Below are 19692 nucleotides of genomic sequence, written 5' to 3'. Positions count from 1 at the left end.
ATAAAAAATTTAATGATAAAAAATGAAAAAAGCACTATAAATAGATTATAATAATTTGTGTTATTTTATAAGAATTTTATTTTTAAAAATTAAATTTCTTTTATTCTCCTTAAGATTTTGTGTGTTGAAGTTATATTGTTTTTATAATAGATTATATCTTTGATGAGGTAACAACAAAAATCATGGTTGAGAAATTATTTATTATATATATTATGTCTTTATTTCTTTTTCTAGTGTTTTACTATAGTAAGTAAAACGATGAAGTTTAATATAAGATATATCAATAATTACGGGAATAATTGGGGTTAAAGGATTGTTTGTATTTTCTAGTTGTTAGAAATTAAAAATGTTGTGATTTTGAATGTATATTGTTTAAGTGGTGGATTATCGCTTAAGTGATGATAAAGTAGTGAGTAATAATTACATGCACCACTTAATACTCAAGAACATAGTCGCTTAAGAGCCAACATAGATGCTTAAGCAATAGAGCATATCGCTTAAGTTATGGCTTGAGGCTTGAGTGAAAGATGTAGAGACAACTTTCATTGCTCAAATGTCAAGTGGTCACTTAGGAGGTAATGTATAATAGTGGTGCATGGTCTTTTCTAAATCCCATTGAAGCATGCAACAAATAGTCTCATTCAAGTGCTAAGTGATCGCTCAAGTTTTAAGAAAAGTGGTACATGGTATTTTTAGAAGTTGTTTGACTACATAACAAGTCTCCTCCCTCAAGCGTTGATACACTTGAGCGACATAAGAGAATGGATGATCTCACAAGTAACAAGTGGACATTCGAGTGGGCAAGAAACCTATTACATTTTCTCTTTTCTAGATCTAATGTCACTAAAGTGATATAACATTGTTCAAGAAAGGAAGTTTTCCTTGTTAGAGGAAGTAAGGATGCTTAAGCAAGATGAGTTTGTTTAAACAACTAGCAACTAATATTAGGTGTGTTGTGTATGTTGTTGAATGTGAGTGTGAGGGAGAGGGACGGTGATGATGATGATGGAATGCATGCTACAATATGTGATTTTATTATATACCTAGTGTTACATATTGTAGGTGGATATTTGTATGATATCATGGCCTAATGTAGTTATGCAAGTTGATACCTGTTGTGGTATTATATCCCTTTTATAAATGTATGGTAGGGGATACCTAGGATGTATTGTGACTCTAAGGATGGTAATATTAAGTACATAAACTCATTATGTAACAAAGAGATCCTAGTTTCTCCTATGTTATAGATCATGTAGGTTAAGACATTAGGTAATGAGAAGTTGAAGGAGGTTTTTGTATTAGAATATTACAAAGTAGGTGTAATGAAACACCTTAACATAGAAGGATGAACATGAATGTTTAATATGTTTATGGACCAAGTGTTAGTATGTGGTGAAACATGCAAATTATTTTGAATTAATAGATGATATGTCAAAGACCTCCAAAAACTTATTTTCTAAAATTTATCCTTCTTTAATTAGTTCATTTTAATAACATGCACAATAAACTAGTTCAGAGAAAGAAAGAATTACCCTTTGTATTTGTATACCGGTTCACAATAAAAGCATATTGCATCCAATTCGTAATGAATTGATCAAGTTCCACTAAGCATACTGTTAGATATTATTAGATGAGATATTATAGATATTGTTACATATTTCATATTTATGTAATGGGCTTAGCCCATATGTTTCTTTTCCTATATAAGCATAACCCTATGTGTTCAATATACACAAAGGATTGACCCTACTCTTTCTTTTACTTTAATACATAATATTGTTACGAGATACAAGTGAGTATTGTTTGGACATCGACCACTTTTGACTAAAACAACTTGAGTATTATTTGCACATGCAACAAATCCTAGCTAAAACCCTAAGTATTTTTTGAAACATTGGTCACTCCTAGCTAAAACCCTGGGTATTCTTTGGAACATGGTCAATCCTATCTAAAACCCTGAGTATTCTTTGGAACGTGGTCAACCCTAGCTAAAACCCTAATTATTTTTTGGAACAACAATATATCTTGGCTAAAACCCTAAGTATTCTTCTGAATAGGAACCACTCATTGCTAAAACTCTGAGTATTCTTTGGAAGAACACCACTTATGACTAAAATTGAGTTTTTTTTGTAGCGCACCCACTTTTGACTAAAAACATAAAGGTTTACAAAGAAAGTGATCTAAAACATCACTAGATTTCTAACTAAAAGAGAAATTACATCTTATGATGGGTACAAGATTGGCTAACTCTTTTAGGTTGCTCTCGAACACAAACAATGTTCTTCCTTACAACTACAAAGGTTAAGGATAACTTAAGATATTATTCTCGTTCTTATTGTAAGACTTTTGTCAACCTTCCTTCTTCACGAAAAGAAAATAATCATTAACAATTCGTAGTCATTGTGAGGGTCTTCTTTTGTTGTTGCTCTTCTTGGGTATAAACATATTTTGAAGTTGTGAGATGCATTAAATGTTCTTGACTTAACATTGAATGTGTGTGACTTCTTTGAAAGACCTCTTGATGTGAGTTGATTTTAGGATTGCACACTTTATATGGGTTATTCTTGTGTTTAAGATTTGTGAATTAACAATTATGGTGATGAGCTTAAAGAAAATTGTCACTGGACACGAACTTAACCAAGTCGTTAAGTAAGTGTGAAGGTTCTCTTTTATAGAGAAAAGGAGAAAACACAATTATATGGTGATGATGATGAGGTGCAGAATTTACATTAATAAAAAGATCAAAAATGACAAAGATGACCAAATGGAAAAGAGCATTAAAGAACATGAAATGGAAAGGAATAATGGCGCAAATGAAGAAGGAAAAGAGAAAGAGTAAGAGAAGCTTATGTATGATAAAGGGAATGGTCACACCACTTGGAGTGATGGGAGACTCCAAGATGAGTGGTGAAGAGCCGCCACTTGAAGTGCACGACACCGAGATAAGACCCAATATTGAAAGCACTCAAGACTCATTAAACACTCTGACAAAGTTTTTTTTTCTATTCAAGATTCAATGTCTAAATACATGAGCCAAGACACCCTTTATATAGGAGAGAGTGACTTCGAGAGCAAGAGTGAGAGAGAAATGGGAAGAGGGGTGGCTAGGGTTGACCCTAGGTCAATGTCGCACTCTATAGCCTAGTTTCTAGAAGTTAGGTTAAAAATGACCTAAACCTAGGCAGCACAAGGAAAGTAAATGGGCTTGGCACAAGCCCAATTTATGCTAAGTGCACCTTACTACTCTAATGAAAGTAAAATTAATGAAAATAACTGGTGTTCAGGTCACATGATGTGGGCTTTGTTGTAGTAATCCTCTGAGGAATGATAGGTCCTGATACACTAGCTATGGAATGCTCCTTACCTAGCTTTGGGTCCTGTGTCATGCTCCTGGTCATTTTGGAGGGTTGGGCTAGCTTAATGGTTACCTCATCTCTCAGGGTTCCATCACCTCTGGAATATGGCAAGTAGCTTCTCTTCTTCTTTTGAGCAAAACACGAGACCTGACACAACTGACTGACTCCACAATGACATCTTTCCTTTTCCAAAAAAGTTGTCTGTAAGAAGCAACTTCCATCATATCTTCAAGAGATATTGATGTTGACAATACATTATAATATCTTTTTAAAAGAATAAAAAACATTCAATTTCTAGAAACATAAAATAAAAATTTATTAAAGTTTGACATATACTATAAAATGCTTGAAGTTTGCATTTGTTAGATAAAGTATATTTGTTATATATTTAACTAAAATCTTATTTGACTAGGTATACTAGTTTGTGTTTGTTCAAACAAAAAAATTATCCTAGGATGAATGCACACAACAATTGTGTCTATATTATTAAATATATTATTAAAGTAAAAGTAAATTTTCAATAAGTTTCAAAACATTTTCTTGTAATGACTATGATAGTGTTAAGGATTGATGATCTATGACTATGTTACATTATTAGTAAGTTAGCTAATTGAACTCCTTCATATTCACCATATTACTAAAAGAAAATTACTATAGGTTATAAATTATTGGCCCGACAGTAATTTTGACATTAGTATATCTGAAATTATGGTTATATCATAAACAATACATACACAATCATTGAAGATAATATATTGATTCCTTTCTTTATTTAGAAGGCAATTTGCAATGCTAATTGCTAAGCAATTGAATTGGAATAGTAAGTGGTTAAATGGTATCACCATCATTGAAAACAATTCTCTTGTTTGAAAGCAATTTGCAATGCTAGTTGCCAAACGACTAGATAAGTATACTAAAATTAAAGTTCAAATCACACAGGTTCTGAAAGAGTGAGATATTTCTTTTGTTTTCAAGAGAAGTTGTTGTCATGGTTTAATTTAGATAAGGTTTTCGTCATAGTCATGGTTTAATTCAGATAAAGTTTGCGTAAGTATCTATGAAAAAGAATTATGAGTCAAAATTAATTATTTTAAATTAATAATTATTTACATTATAAGAAAATTATTAAATAAAAATTAATTTTAAAATAAAAAATAGTAAATATTGATTACATAATATTTTATAAACTAAAAAAATTATTAATATTTAAATTAGTTTATATTATTAATAAATAGTTTTAAATTATAAAAAAATTAATATTTAATTTATTTAAAATATAATAATTGATAGGAAAAACATTATAATTAATTAAATAATTATTATTATTTTTTATTAATAATATAAATTAATTTTAATATTAATATTTTTTTAATTTATAAAATAATATCAAATTTATTAATAAAATAATTAATTATTTTATTTTTAAAATTAGTTTTTATTTAATAATTTTATAATAATATTATTTAGTTTTAAAAAATTAGAAAAACTAGAAGAAGGGCCAATGACCGACAAAAGACATTGGAACATGGATCAAATGTGAACAAATTATCTAAGTGTTCTAGAAGACTATTTTGCACCACGCGCTTATTCTTCTTCTTAAAAGTATCTTATTCTTCTTCTTAAAAGTATCTTATTAGTGTAACGGTATCATCAACACGATTGAGATCTTAGGTTTGTTATCCCGTTTAGATCAACTGATATGACTAATAGCGAGGTTAATTAATGATTTAACATTTGTTAATCTCTTTTTATTAGAGTTATTAACCGTAAATGAACCTACAATAGTTATATAAATTAGTACAAATTTCAAAAGATCAGGTACGCAATCATCTAATCTTAAACATTGAGTGTTGAGTGCTGAAGTCTGACTTGAGTGTCGGAGTACCTTTTGCAGGTACCATCCGAGTACGGAGCGAGCGAGAAATTGAGAGTTCAGCTGAGAGGAAGGAGCAAGGGACTGACTGACCGAAGGAGTGTTCAAATCGTTTTCTTGGTTCCAACCTTGTTCGAGAACAATTGGTGACCACCATAGGCCCGAGAGAATCAAAGTAAAGAAGAGAGTAGATGGTGTCGACTAGAAGCATGACGAACGAGAAGATGTCTAATGTTGAGAAAATGACGCTTTTGATGTCTCTGTAGAGAGAGATGGCCAAGATGAAGAGAAGGAGTGAGGAAATACAGCGAAAGAGTGAGAGATTCTGGATCTCCGGAGGGAGAATGAAGAAATGAAAAAGAAGTGGGTGGAAGGAGGTCCATCTGTCGGACCAGGCAATCCAGCTGGGAAGTCCTTGATCCACTCTATCGACCCCAAAATTGTTGAGGAGTCGAGGGCAATCCACACCCAAGAAACTGAGGGTGAGTCTTATTTGAACATATCGATCCCCACGACCAGTACAATGGATGTATCTCGCCGACATCCATTCACCGACCACATAATGGGGGCACAACTGCCAGTAGTGTGGAAAGGTTTTCACATGGATTGGTATGACAGGATGATCGACCCTAATGAACACATGGACGTGTACACCATGCACATGAGCTTGTACACCTCGGACAGTGTGGTCATGTGCTGAGTGTTCTCGACCTCACTAAAGGGAGGAGCCTTGAGCTAGTTCACGAGGCTTCCTCCAAACTCCATTGACTGCTTCGAAATGTCAGTGTCCATGTTCGGGACGCAGTTCGCTACCAGCCGACCGCATCACCTGACTTCTGTTGTCCTATTCAACATTATATAGGAGAAGGGAGAGTCTCTGAGGCTATTTAGGAAAGGTTCGATAAGATATCCCTGAACATACGGAATCTAAGTTCAGACATGGCCATGCATCACATCATCATAGCCCTACAGCCGAGGTTGTTTACTGATAACTTGTGCAAGGAGCCAACTACAAACCTGTATGAACTTAGACAAAGAGCCATTAAGTTCATGCACCTGAAAGAGCTGAGGGAATTCAGGAATTAAGTCAGGGCTGAGGCAGGAGGCGATAAAGGGAAGGATAGAAAGAAGTAGCGTCTGAACCGACTTGCTTCCAGACGAGGAGATCGACATAAGGGCAACTGGGGACCCCGGTTCACGAGGTACACCCCTCTGACTGCTGACAGGGGGAGAATTTTGGATGAGGCTTTGAGTGTCGATTTAATCCCACCACTAAGAAGGGCGACGAGCCCTGATAACGTCGAACACACCCGCAGGTGTCGGTATCACAGGAACAGTGGGCACACCACTGAGGACTGTCAGGCGCTGAAGGATAAGATTAAAGAGTTTATCCAAGTCGGGCAGCTTTGGCAGCTTATGCAAAGAAACCGAGGTTCAAAACGATCTCCAAGGAGAGAAGAAGCACGACGAAGGGATGACACCCTTGGAGGACAAGAAAGGATGATCGCTGACCGAAACATCGGCCAAGGCGGGAGAAGCCTTCGAGGAAGGAAGAGGTGGCCGAGAGGTCATCAATACCATTGTCAGGGGCTTCATTGGAGGAGGAAGTTCCAACACGACCAGAAAGAAACACCCAAGGGTAGTGCAGCAGGTGAACACTGTCTCATTCCGATCGAGGATGTCACCCATCACATTCACAGACAAAGACTTCAAGGGTGTCGACCCTTTGCAGGACGAGCTTATGGTCATAACAGTCGATATCGACAATTTCTCTATCACGAAGACTTTGTGGATCAAGGGAGTTCGATGAACATCCTCTACTGGAAGACGTTCAAGAAAATGAGGATCGTTGAAGAGGAAATGAAGTCGTATGATGATCAAGTTGTCGGCTTCTCAATTGAAAGGGTAGGCACCCAAGGCTACATCGACCTCTACACACGTTTGGTGAAGGCAGAGCAAGCAAAACCATCTTAGTTCGTACCTGGTCATAGACGCCAACACCTCCTACAACATCCTACTCGGTTGGTCGTCAATCAATAGATTGAGGGCAATCGTTTCCACCCCCCATCTGGCCACGAAGTTCCCGTCCGTCTCGAGGGACATTCTGACAGTGCATGTAGATCAGAAGGTGGCATGGGAATGCTATACGACAAGCCTAAAGGTGGAGCTGACGAACCAAGATGCCAATTACGATTGATCCCCCAAGCGGAAATCCTCTCGAGGGTGAAAGTCCCCTAAAAGAGAAGCTCAATCAGAGTGTAGGGAGCATATGGTTTCTCTCGTCGACCTCGATCCCCAAAATGTCGAGTTAAGGCTCGATGTCAAGAAGGATCTTTGCCGAGTACCTCTACTCGACGAAGATCATACCACCTGCGTAGGAACAGCGATAGCGGCAACTGAGGCCGAGGCGATACACGAGGCATTGAAGAAGAACGTGGATCTCTTTGCATGGACTACATCTAATACGTCGGGGGTGAACTCGAATATCATCTCACACAGGCTATCGAATTACAAGGAGGCATGATCGATAGCCCAGAAGAAGCGCAAGCTTGGGGAAGAGAAAAGGTTGGCAACAAAGGAGAAAAGGCCGAGAAGCTCCTATACGTCGGGTTTATACGAGAGGCCCGGTACACCACTTGGTTGCCTAACGTAGTCATGGTCAACAAGGCTAATGGCAAATGGAGGATGTGTGTGGACTACATGTACCTGTGTGGACAATGATGGGCCTAGACAGTACCTGTAACTTCCTATAGAATTGTTGATGTGTCGGTGATCTTCGTGCCTTCTTAAGCCTCATTCCTTCAATGTTGACGCTTAGTCGGCCGGGGGGCGTACCTGTGATTGCACGCAACGCTCAAGTCAATACTCAGTTTAAGGCGTGTTCTAGTGAGATGTGAAAAATGTACCTTACTCCTTTTTCAAGAACCTTATTTATAGTATTGCTCGTGGGCTTTTTATCCTTTATGGGCTGGAAATCAGTTGTCAACTTATATGCTGCGATTCCTTAATCTTAGGGAAGTGTATAATCTATTTTATCCGTTATATATTGGAGATATTTCTCAGATATTTCGGGATATGCATTGACTCATTCAATGCTAGTGATAACTGCTAATGATAATTGTTATTTATTGTATTCATTATGTTATATGTTATTTAACTCGGGCGGTCGATCACTGAGACTGACTTGTCTGCTACCAGTCGGTACACTACACGAATCTCAACAAGGTGTGGCCAAAGGATTCATATTTACTTCCTAGCATCGACCCACAGGTAAAGGGTGCAGTCAGCCACAAAATTCTCAGCTTCTTGGAACCGTATTCTGGCTACAACCAGATAAGCATGCATCCAAAGGATTAAAAGAGGTGCAACAACTCATTTGGCGTCTTATCACCCTCTCAAGGTTCATCCCTCGGCTGGCAGAGCGTACTCGGCCAATGGTGTAGTTGCTGTGAAAGACAACCAAGTTTAGTTGGGATGACAAATGTGAAGACATCTTTCAACAGCTAAAGACATTCTTATCCTCCCCGACGGTAATTCAGAGGTCGAATGCTTGGCCATAACCGGGGACGATACCTGGACGAACCCAATCATTAAATATCTGGAGCTCGGCATATTCGAGCTAGAGGAAGAGAAGACGATGAGGCAGCAGTGTTCCAGGTACACCAAGATCGGTCGGGAACTCTACAGAAGAGGATACTCCAGGCCGTTGTTGAAATGCATTACTAAGGAGCACGCAGAGTATGTTCTTCAAGACATCCATGAAAGGGTGTGCAGGAGTCACTCAGGTGTGAGGACTATGGTCGCGAAAGTCCTCATAGCCGACTACTACTGGCCGACCGTCCAGAGCGACTGTGCATAATATGTGAAGAAATGCACTAAGTGTCAAGAGTATGGTCCCTTGTCCCTTCTCAAGTCCGAGGTGTTCCATAACATGGTTTCACCATGGTCGTTCGTCATCTGGGGAATGGACATCATCGATCCCTTCAGCCCGGGAAAAGGGCAAACAAAATTCCTCTTGGTCGGAGTGGATTATTTCACCAAATGGATCGAGGTCGAGCCCCTCGCCTCCATCTTGGCCAAGAACGTCCAAAATTTTGTGTGGAAAAGCATAGTATGTCTGTTTGGAGTTTCGCACACCATCATAACCGATAACGGTCGACAATTTATTGACCGAGGACTTCAGTCTTTTTACGAGGATCTTGACATAAAGTGAATAATGAACTCGGTCAAACACCCCCAGACCAACGGACAGGCCAAAGCAACAAATAAGGTTATCCTTAATGAGTTAAAAAAAAGTGGTTTGGCACGGCGAAAGGACGGTGGACTAAAGAATTGGTAGAAGTTTTATGGGTGTATTGTTGCACAACCCAAACTTCAATACAGGAGACACCCTATAGCCTAACCTACGACACTGAGGTCATGATTCCGGTAAAGGTAGGCGAGCCTTCCCTTAAAAGGCAACTCTTTGATTTGTCCCTGAATCAGGAGAGTCTATCGGTTTGACTCGACCTACTAAACGAGCTCTGAGACAAATGTAAGATCCGCAAAGCTGCATGCAAGCTCCGAGAGGCCATGTAGTACAACACAAAGGTTCGACCGAGAAGCTTTCAGAAGGGAGACCTCGTTTGGAGGATGCGAAGTGAGGCTAGGATGATGGACGACAAGTTCTTATCCAACTGGGAAGGCCCTTTTCGGACCCGAGATGATGTAGCCGGGGGTGCATACCACCTAGAGGGGCTATCGGGAAAAATTGTACTGAGGACATGGAATGCCATGCACCTCAAATTTTATTACAGTTAAAAATCAATAAAATCATGCACTTTTTCCTTGCCTGACCATTTTTTCTCTAAGGAGGGTTTTCAATCGAGAAGGTTTTAATGAGGCATTTCTTTACAAGTTTGTGTATCTAAATTTCTTTCGCAACACGGGTCAATCAAGGATGAAACCTTAACTAATATACCCTCCCGACACCCAAAGACACGGGTCGGTCAATGATGAAACCTTAATCGGTATACCCTCTGATACCTAAAGATGTGGGTCGGCCAAGGAGGAAACCTTAACCGGTATACCCTCACGACACCTATAGATGCGGGTCGGTCAAGGATAAAACCTTAACCAGTATACCCTCTCGACACCTAAAATACAGTTCAGTCAAGAATGAAACCTTAACTGGTACATCCTCCCGGCACTTAAAAGACTTGGTTCAAACAACCACTCTCAACCTGATCGGTCATACATTCCAACAAATAGATCTTATTTATGATTGTCCCGACTAGTTGGCAATTAAACTTAATTATAACTCGTATTATGTTAAACAGGAATGAAAAATAAATGACGATATATTGATTGGAAAAAGAAGGCAGAGGTTGTTAGAATTAGAGGCCTAAACAAGAAGGGGTGAATTCTTTTTGAAAGATTTTCTCAAAGGTTGAAGGTAGAGTGAAAAGCTATGAAGAATCAATCAGTTGAATTTTTGTTTAACTCAACAAAATTTCAGTTTTAAGTTTGTTTCCAGAAAATCAACTAGTTGTTTTCACGAAACAATTGGTTGTTTATACTAGTAGAAAGCAAAACAATGTTAAAACAATGTATGAGTGTAGGGATAGAGAGAATCACACAAGATGTTTATATTGGTTCACTCTTAACCAAGAGCTACATCTAGTCCTTAGCTAACCACTGAGAATTCACTATGTAAGCAAACCTAGATTACAAACAACAAACCAGAAGTGATGTTCTTTAGCCTCTTAAGAACACACACCACTCTTTGGCAACACATAGTTTCCATAAAACACCTTTCTAAAACTGTCTTACACTTCAATACAAAATTACGATGTTCAGAGAAGAAGAGGAATAGAATACACATGGGTAAATCAAAGCTTAAGGTTCAAAAATACAAAATCCAATCAAATTCCACACACTTGAGATGATCCAAAGCTTTTGAAATCTTGAAAACTAATTTTGATAAACTTTCTTTCTTAGTTAATGCTAAGGAGCGTCGAAAAACCTTTATATAACCTCAATCAATTGGTCAAAGCAGTTAAATAAAAAACCGAAAGCAGTTGGAATCATTTAAAATAGTTTAAACAACTTAACAGAATTATGTTAACGTTTTCAGAAAAAACAACCAGTTGATTTATCGAAACAACCGGTTGATTCTGTTTGAAAGCAAAGCTAAAACAAAACTAAGCTTTTCTAAACCTTTTTAAAAACCACTAAGTGTCAAACAACAGGTTGATTCGACATTTCAACGGGTTGACATTTCACAGCCTTTTAGAAAACCCATATTTTCAAAAAGATAAAGATTCAAATGAACTTGGATCATCTTAATGAGTGAATTAACAAGTTAAAAACTAAAAGACACCACACACACCCAACAACAAGGTCTTCAAGATTTCCTCATGGATTTAGATACATCAAAGCATCTTGTTCAACAGAGACCACACCCTGACCCAGAGGAACAAAAAAGGGGCCACATCCCCGCCCCGAGGGAAAAAAGCACTAAAGACTAAACCTAAAGGCCTTTGTCTTCATCTTCATTCGCAACCCCCGATGTCCATGCCTAGAGCTCGGCCAGCTCACCAAAGGTCACCATCCGACCCTCATGAACGTCTTTGTTGACATCAAAGTCACCCTCGGCAGGTGGAGCCCCACACAGAAGGTGGGCCTGTCAGATGATCTGGTTGAAGGTCTCCCCCAACATTAAGACGATATTCCCTTACTAAGTCAAGAGCTCGTCCTCCACTGACGCCTTCTTGGCTTCTAAGGATGAGTTCTCCAGCCTTAGCGCCTCAATGGCCTTCTCCAGTTCGACCACCTTCTTCCTCTTGGCCTCTTCCAAAGCCATCACCTCAGCACATCGAGCATTGCTCAGCTCAAGCTCGACTTTAGCATGAACCACCATCGACTCGTAGGTCGACACTGCTTCCAGTGACGACTTCAAGGATGTGGTGGCTTCAGATAACTCATGCTTTAGCCGAGATATTTCCTCAACCTTTCGGTTGCGGGTATCAACGGCTAGCCGAGCTAGCACAACTCCTCGGAAGTGTAACTCAATCAAACTCGAGAGTAGTTCATCCTCAGGCACTATGTGAGAAGGTTCTCCTTGTTCGGCGTCAACCCGATTCAAACACCTCTAGAGAATTTTAAATTTCCACCGAGGAACGCCAGAGGGTGGTCGGCGGCAACGACTTCAATTGCAGGGCCCTGGCCGGCGAGGGGCTCTCGATCCGGATAGGAGAAGGATGAGAGGATCATCACGGAGTGCCACTCGGTGACCAGGTGCTTGTGGCAATGTCACTCCTCTTCTTCTCTTTAGGGGCGGTGGAGGGCTTGACCTAAGGAGTGGAAGGGTTGCCAACAACAACCGTCTCTAGGCTTCGTCTCGCCATGCCGGTCGATTCCAAAAAGCGGTCGATTCCAAGTGAAGGGGGCAAAAAGTATTGTTGATCAAGAGTGATCAAGTGCTTTGAAAAATCCAAATGTGCTTTGAAGAATCCAAATCCTGTGTGTTTGATGCAATGTTGTGTTGCTACTGTGTTTTTTTTTTTTTTTTTGGGGGGGGGGGTCTAGGTAGTTTAATTTGTAATTCACTCCTTTGTTGAATCTAAAGCTAAAACTAATGTGTTTTAAAACCTTTTTGAAATAAAGTGTTTTTCAAACTAAGTGAAAAACAACCTGTTGTTTTGTCGAATCAAACAGTTGTTTTACTCTTAGGAGTTTTTGAAAAGGTTGAAAACTGTTTAAGTTTGGTTTACTTAACTACCAAACCAAACAATCGGTTGTTTCGTGGTTTCAACCGATTGTTTCTTTGAAAATCCTAACAGAATTATGTTTTGGTGGTTGAATGTGCTTTAAATGATTTCCAACTGAATACGCTCTTTCATTAATTGCTTTGACCAATCTTTGGAAAGTATAAATGGTTTATTTATGTTTTCAAACAAATAAGAGAAACATATTTGAGTTTTTCAGTTGTGAGAAAGTTGATTTCAAGATTTGAAAATTCACATCAAGCTTTGGGTTTTCTAAGAGAGTGGAATAGGATTGCAATTGTATTGATTTCAGATTGTTCTGTAAACAAGTGTAATCCCTTCTCAACCTTCTGTATTTATGGTGTTGTGCTGCCAAGGAGTGTTGTGTGCTTTTGAGGTGGTCAAGATCTATACTTTTGGTTTGTGATTTGCCAAAGGGAGTGTGTTTCTTGAAGGGTTCAAGGTCACTACTTTGGTGGTTTGTGTGTTGTAATCTGGTTTGATTACTTAGTGGATTACCCAGTGGTTTTCTGGGGACTGGATGTAGCTATTGGTTTAAGAGTGAACCAGTATAAACTGTTTGTGTATCTTTCTCTTACCCTCAAACTCATTTAAATTTTGTTTTAAGTTTTACTGCTATAAACAACCGATTGTTTCGCAGAAACAACTGATTATTTTTCTGTTGCTTTGCTGTTTTATTACTTTTGTTCTTGACTAACCTAATTTCTGTTATGGATTCATACAAAGAATTTTGTTAAACTTCAAAAAGATTTCAAAAACCTGTCTTAAACAATTCACCCCCCTCTCGTTTAAGGCCATATATTCTAACAATTGACATCAAGAGCTTGATTAATGACCCATCATTTGTTAATCTTCTTTTATTACGCCCATTAATCACAATGGGTCCACAATAATTATATAAATTAGCACAGATCTCAAAGGATCAGGTACACAATGATCTAATCCTAAACATTGAGTGCTGAGTGCTGAAGTCTAACTTGAGCATCGGAGTACCTTTTGCAGGTATCATCCGAGTCTAGAGCGAGCAAGGACGAGGGGTGGAAGAGTGAGAAGTTGAGAGTTCATCTGAGAGGAAGGAGCGAGGGGCAGACCAACCGACTAAAGGAGTGTTTGAATCGTTTTCTTGGTTCCAACCCAACAATTAACATTATTATTTTAATTTATTATAACATTATTTATTTTAATAATATTATTATATTATCATGTATGCACCAAATAAGCGAGATTTCTAACTGTTTGACTCTATAACATTTTTCCTTCTAGTGTTGTTATTTATATTTAAATATATTTATACAGTGGGTAGAATTAGGGAATTTTTTTTTGGTTTATGTAAGCTTTATTGCTTATTTTTCATTTCTAATTATATTTCAATATTTAATATTACGTAACAGTGGTTAATTGTTTATGCCGTGTAAAAGTTAAATTATCATTTTAAGTAATACTCATTATTGTCTATAATACAATTTTAGTGATATTTTTAAAAATTTTAAAATAGATATTATTTCTTCATTTGAAACTAATTAGAATTATAAAATATACTTTCATTTATATGTTAAAATTTTCTTTTTTCAAACCAAAAAAATTATTTTAAATTTCTTCTAAAACATATAATTCTTAACTCATTATTTTTAAATTTTAAGTATTTTAAAATTGTAAGACCTAAAATATTTTAATATTGTTCTCGCCGGTTGACCCAACTGTCGTTGACTTCAAAGGAAGATGGTGACTCCTCCATCTCCTGGTGGTTTCTGCTCTCTCCTTAGTGATCGAGAGTGGCTTCGTTGAAACAGAGGGGGTCCTACTTGTTGATTGCACTTCGACGATCAAGTCAATACCGGGCTAAGAAACAATAAATATGTAAAGCAGTTTCAGTCTTAGAAACGGCGTACCTTTCCAGGGTTCTTACCACCCTTTATATAGGTTGTATCTAGGTCAACTCCTTGTTCCACGAGAATCTTTCCTTAAGTGGAATTAGGGTTACTGGTGAGGCATCCTATGACGCGTTGCACAATCATAGCGCAGCCACTGCACATGACTTTCCTCTTCTGTAGTGCAAAATCTTAACAGTATGGCCACCAGAGTACCAACTCATGCACTAGCGTTGCGGGGCCATTTGTTCTATAGGTGTCCTTAGTATTCACGTGCCAGGCATGCAACTATCCTTGGAAACCCTAACCCTCATGGGCCTTAGCGCTTCCAAAGAATACTTATGTGTGCTAGACCTGAACGTGCTATACACACCACATGCATGAACTTCTCTCGTGACTTAGGTCCTTCTTACATCTAGATGATAACTCATTACTATTTCTGGGGCCCACTTACGTGGCCCATTAACGCGACCAGACCACTGAGGTCCGATGTCAATGTCTGAGGTCTGGCTAGTACACAAGCCCCCCAGGCTCGAGCTGTAACTTGTTTCAGCGAAAAGGCTAAGTGATCGTCCACGGCGACCTACATGGCGAACAAGTGACAGGACGTGCACAGTGCACTGAGGTGACATTTCACCATACTTTTTCACTAGCGTACATGTGACAAGATCAACGGTTGAGGCTCGTTACCGCTTGCACTTCTCTGATACCTTAAACCCCTCCAACCTTACGCTCCTTTCACTGTTCCATTACTTCTCATAATAAAAATTTCCCCCTTAAATATTTATTCAAAAATAAAAGAGAAAAGAAGATCAACTATAGAAAATTACGATACCGTGGCTTTTGCTTTTTACACTAGTAATGAGCCACAACCACAACAGTACACATAAATAAAAAGTTTTGTTCCAAAATTTGAAAATACAGCCACAATTGTTGTGTGGGAAGTTATATAAGGAATTATGTCCTTTCCATAATTAGGCCATGTGAATAGCAAAACGTGGTAAATGAGAAAAAAAAGACAATTAAATTATCAATATAATTATAAAAAAAAAATTATCACTTTTGTTTAAATCAAACAAATACACTATTATATTTTTCACTTTTTTTTTCTATTTTAACATAAACAAATAACCTATTTTTTCCTCTTATTTCTTACATGTTACTCATTTTCTCTCAACGTCTTACCACAACCAAACGAAAACGATACTAATGTTGGTGAAAATGTTTCACAATATAAACATTATTTTTTAATAATTTTATATTTTGTTATTAATTATCTATGTTAATTAAAATGCATTTCCCATCCTCTGCCAATAAATTATTCCTCTTGTTTGATACGCTGTCATGATATCACGATACGCAAGTGCGATAATAGCTTAATATATAAAAAATTCTCTGATATGATATCAAAGTTCTTATAACATAACATGTTTCGACCTTAAGTTGAGATAGCATATTTTTAGTTCAATCATTGCATTTGAAATATCTCTCATCAGTAATATACCATAAATAAATATATATAAATATAAAGTAGAAAAAAGAAAGAAAAAAAACAAGAAATATAACTACAGTGTATGTGTAGTTCCACCTGAAGACAAAAAGAAAAAAACCCTAAATGAAAGATATGATATGAAGCGTGAGAATTTGATTTTTCATATTTATGTGATAGAGAGAAAATCAGAATCAAATCAATCACCGAAAGGTGATCATCTCATGGGCAATCATCAAAATTATTTATAAAGTACTGTTATGGCACATGGCATTGTAATCTACCATATTCTTCAAAGCATTTTGTTTATAAGTCATATATTCTTCACAGAGATAATTTTATTTGAGAACATGAACTTATTATTATTATTATTATTAATACTTTTATAGTCTTATTAAAAGTAATTCTAGTCGATTTGAAAAGAATAACTACAAACGACAATTTTTTTAAATATTTAACGTAGTTGAAAATTACAATTTAAGATAAATAATTATGTCAATATTACTTAATGGTGTCGATAAATAGTTATTATTATTTTAAATATTTAATATGACTATCTGCTATATAATCAAATTAAACCATTTTTAATTAAAAACAATTCCTATCAACCGATTAATTGTTGGAAGAAACACATAAGTAGCAACTTCGAAGACCAAATATTTTTCTTTTCATATAATAGTATATAAAGTCTATCTATCAAAAAGTCGTTATTGTGAATGGTAATGAATTGGTCTTCTCTAAGTAAGTATTGAATTTGAGATTTTTTTTGTTAGAAAAAATTATTGACATGAAATATTGTAACAGCATGCCCTTTTTTTAAAACCAACAGAAACATTCTTCTTCACACCACAGTACCATTTTTCTTTTTTTTCTCTCTCTCTTCAATTCTCTTCTCTCTCTTAATTTCTCTCCCAATCTTCATCTATTTTAGAATCTGATCATACCACGCTGTAGCAGAGGAATTAAGGAACATTTCTACCCAATCAGATTTTCAAACAGAGTAAGTTCATTTTTACTCTAAATATTCTTTGTTCTCTGTTTTTTCTTAGGATTTAGTCATCAATCTTGGTGGGGTCAGTTGAGAAGTTTAATCCTCTCAACTTATTCTATTATATACTGAATTTTTGTTCTGTTTGGATAATTTGCATTAGGCCCGTAAATCTTGAAGCTTATCCAAACGGGGGGAATAAAATTCTAAAAGTTGCTTGGAAAGCAAGCAATTGAGGTAAGAGAAGCTAAATTTAAATTTTTATAGCACCCTAGGATAGAAGATCTGAATGCGGAAGGAACGTGGTCCCAATATTCAATTTTTCTTACAGGGATGTTGTGTGTTATATATATTAGGTTGTTTGTTTATATATTATTTAAATTTGTAAAAATATTATATTTTGATGGTTTAATATTTAAGTGTTGTTTTTTTATTTTAATTACGTTTTTGAATGTTGTGGATCGTGTTTGGAATGATATTGTATGACGGGATGGTATGGAATTGAATTCATACATTTGGGATAATGTATGGACTGATGTTTGCTGTGTATTAAGTATTGATGCCTATGTGGTAACAGAGATCTCCGAGCTTCACTGATGATCTAAGTCACATAGACTAAGATATCAGGTGGTGAGAAGCTGATGGGGGAGTTCATGCACACCGTGACATATGAGATGCACGACTTGGGTTGTATTGAACTTACCCTGATCCTTTCTGTTGGATTCGCTGGTAATCTTTGGATCAGGTGTTAGTCTCTGGTAGGACTTACTTAATACGGGTCTTCCGGAAGATGTTGTTTGTTGAATATCTTGGATGTGTAGATCCATGTGAGATCTATGTGATTGTTTTAAATGATGGGATTTGAAGAAGATTGTGTAATTTGAGAAATTGATCATGTAACTTGGTTTTCTCTTTTGATTTAATTGCGTATATTATAAAATTTTATTTTCACTAGCTTACCCTTGCTTTTCTTGCTGTGTTTGAACTGCGATGACTGTACTATGTACACGAGCAGATGATCTTACATGTGTCTGAGGATCAGAAGAGTTTTAAGGCGTTGATTTTGAAACTTATATTGTAAATATTTGTATTTCTATATGTCCTAATCACGTATTAGGAATATTTTGAAAAACTGTAAGCTTGTATAGAAATATGTAGAACCGGTATTGTAATAGTTATATGTAAATTATGGGGTGTTACAAATATTGCTCTAAAAATCATTAACAAATAAATATCTATAAATGAAATTTTATATATAAAAAATAATTTATCAACTAAGTTAATAAATTATAATTTCATAAAAAAATTAAAAAAAAATATCATGATAATTTATTAGTGAGTTTATATCTAACACAATTTCACAAAATTACATTTCAAGGTAAAGTTTGCATCTCAGTTATATATTATAATTTGATTATATTTGATGTGAGATATCTAACACACTTCTTTATGTCAATAAACATCTTAAACATAAGATTAAATATTTGTGATTTTTTTGTAAGGACCTAGAAAATAACTTTAGAATGGAAGTAGTATAATTAAAATAAAAATTGAGTATTTTATTATTAAAATAAAATTTTCATATAAATAGAAAAATCAATTGTTCATGTTTCATTTAAAAATAAATAATCACTCTGAAAAAACTTTCATTTTCTCTTTTTCCCTCTCTCTAGAATTTTGACTTAATCCTTCATTAAATTGATGATCAGAGGTTACCTTTGGACTCTTGGCAGCGAATAGCACAAAACTACCTAATTAGAATTTTTTTATAGTATGTTTCTTTTCGTTGTGTTTTTCTTTGAGTTAGTTTTCAGTTTTCCTGTTACCTGAGTAGACATGTTTTTACATTTGGTTTTCGTGACTCAAGGATTAGTCTTTGTTAGTTTAGGATCCTAGTGATGTGACCAGGATTTTGTGGTGTAGGTTAAGTTATCTCTGCTTTCTTTAGGAGTTGTAACTCTTTGTGAGTACTCATATTTCTAATCATGTTAGGGAAGCTAGTTTTATCTTTCAATAAAACTCTGGCTTAAAGAATCTGGATGTGAATGTGACATGGTCATAAGTTCCAAATTTTCTCTTACATGTTTGTTTTGTTAAGTGAAATAGATGTTATTTGATGAAAATAGTTTGGAGTTTAAATAATTTGATAAGTGGTTGATTGTTTAGATTTACTGTGAGATGTATTTAAAAGTTTAAGTCTTGGATTTATTTATCAAATTATGATTAAATGAGATATACTAGTATATATAAATCAAGACATTATATATTTATATTAACTTTCACTTTTGGGGTGTTCTTTGTCTCAATTCTACTTAGCATCAACTTCTTGCGTTCAAGAAAATTAAAAAA

The sequence above is a fragment of the Phaseolus vulgaris genome, chromosome 10 (assembly GCF_000499845.2).
Source record: "Phaseolus vulgaris cultivar G19833 chromosome 10, P. vulgaris v2.0, whole genome shotgun sequence".
Classification (NCBI taxonomy): Eukaryota; Viridiplantae; Streptophyta; class Magnoliopsida; order Fabales; family Fabaceae; genus Phaseolus; species Phaseolus vulgaris.
Note: the sequence above shows the minus strand (reverse complement) of the source record.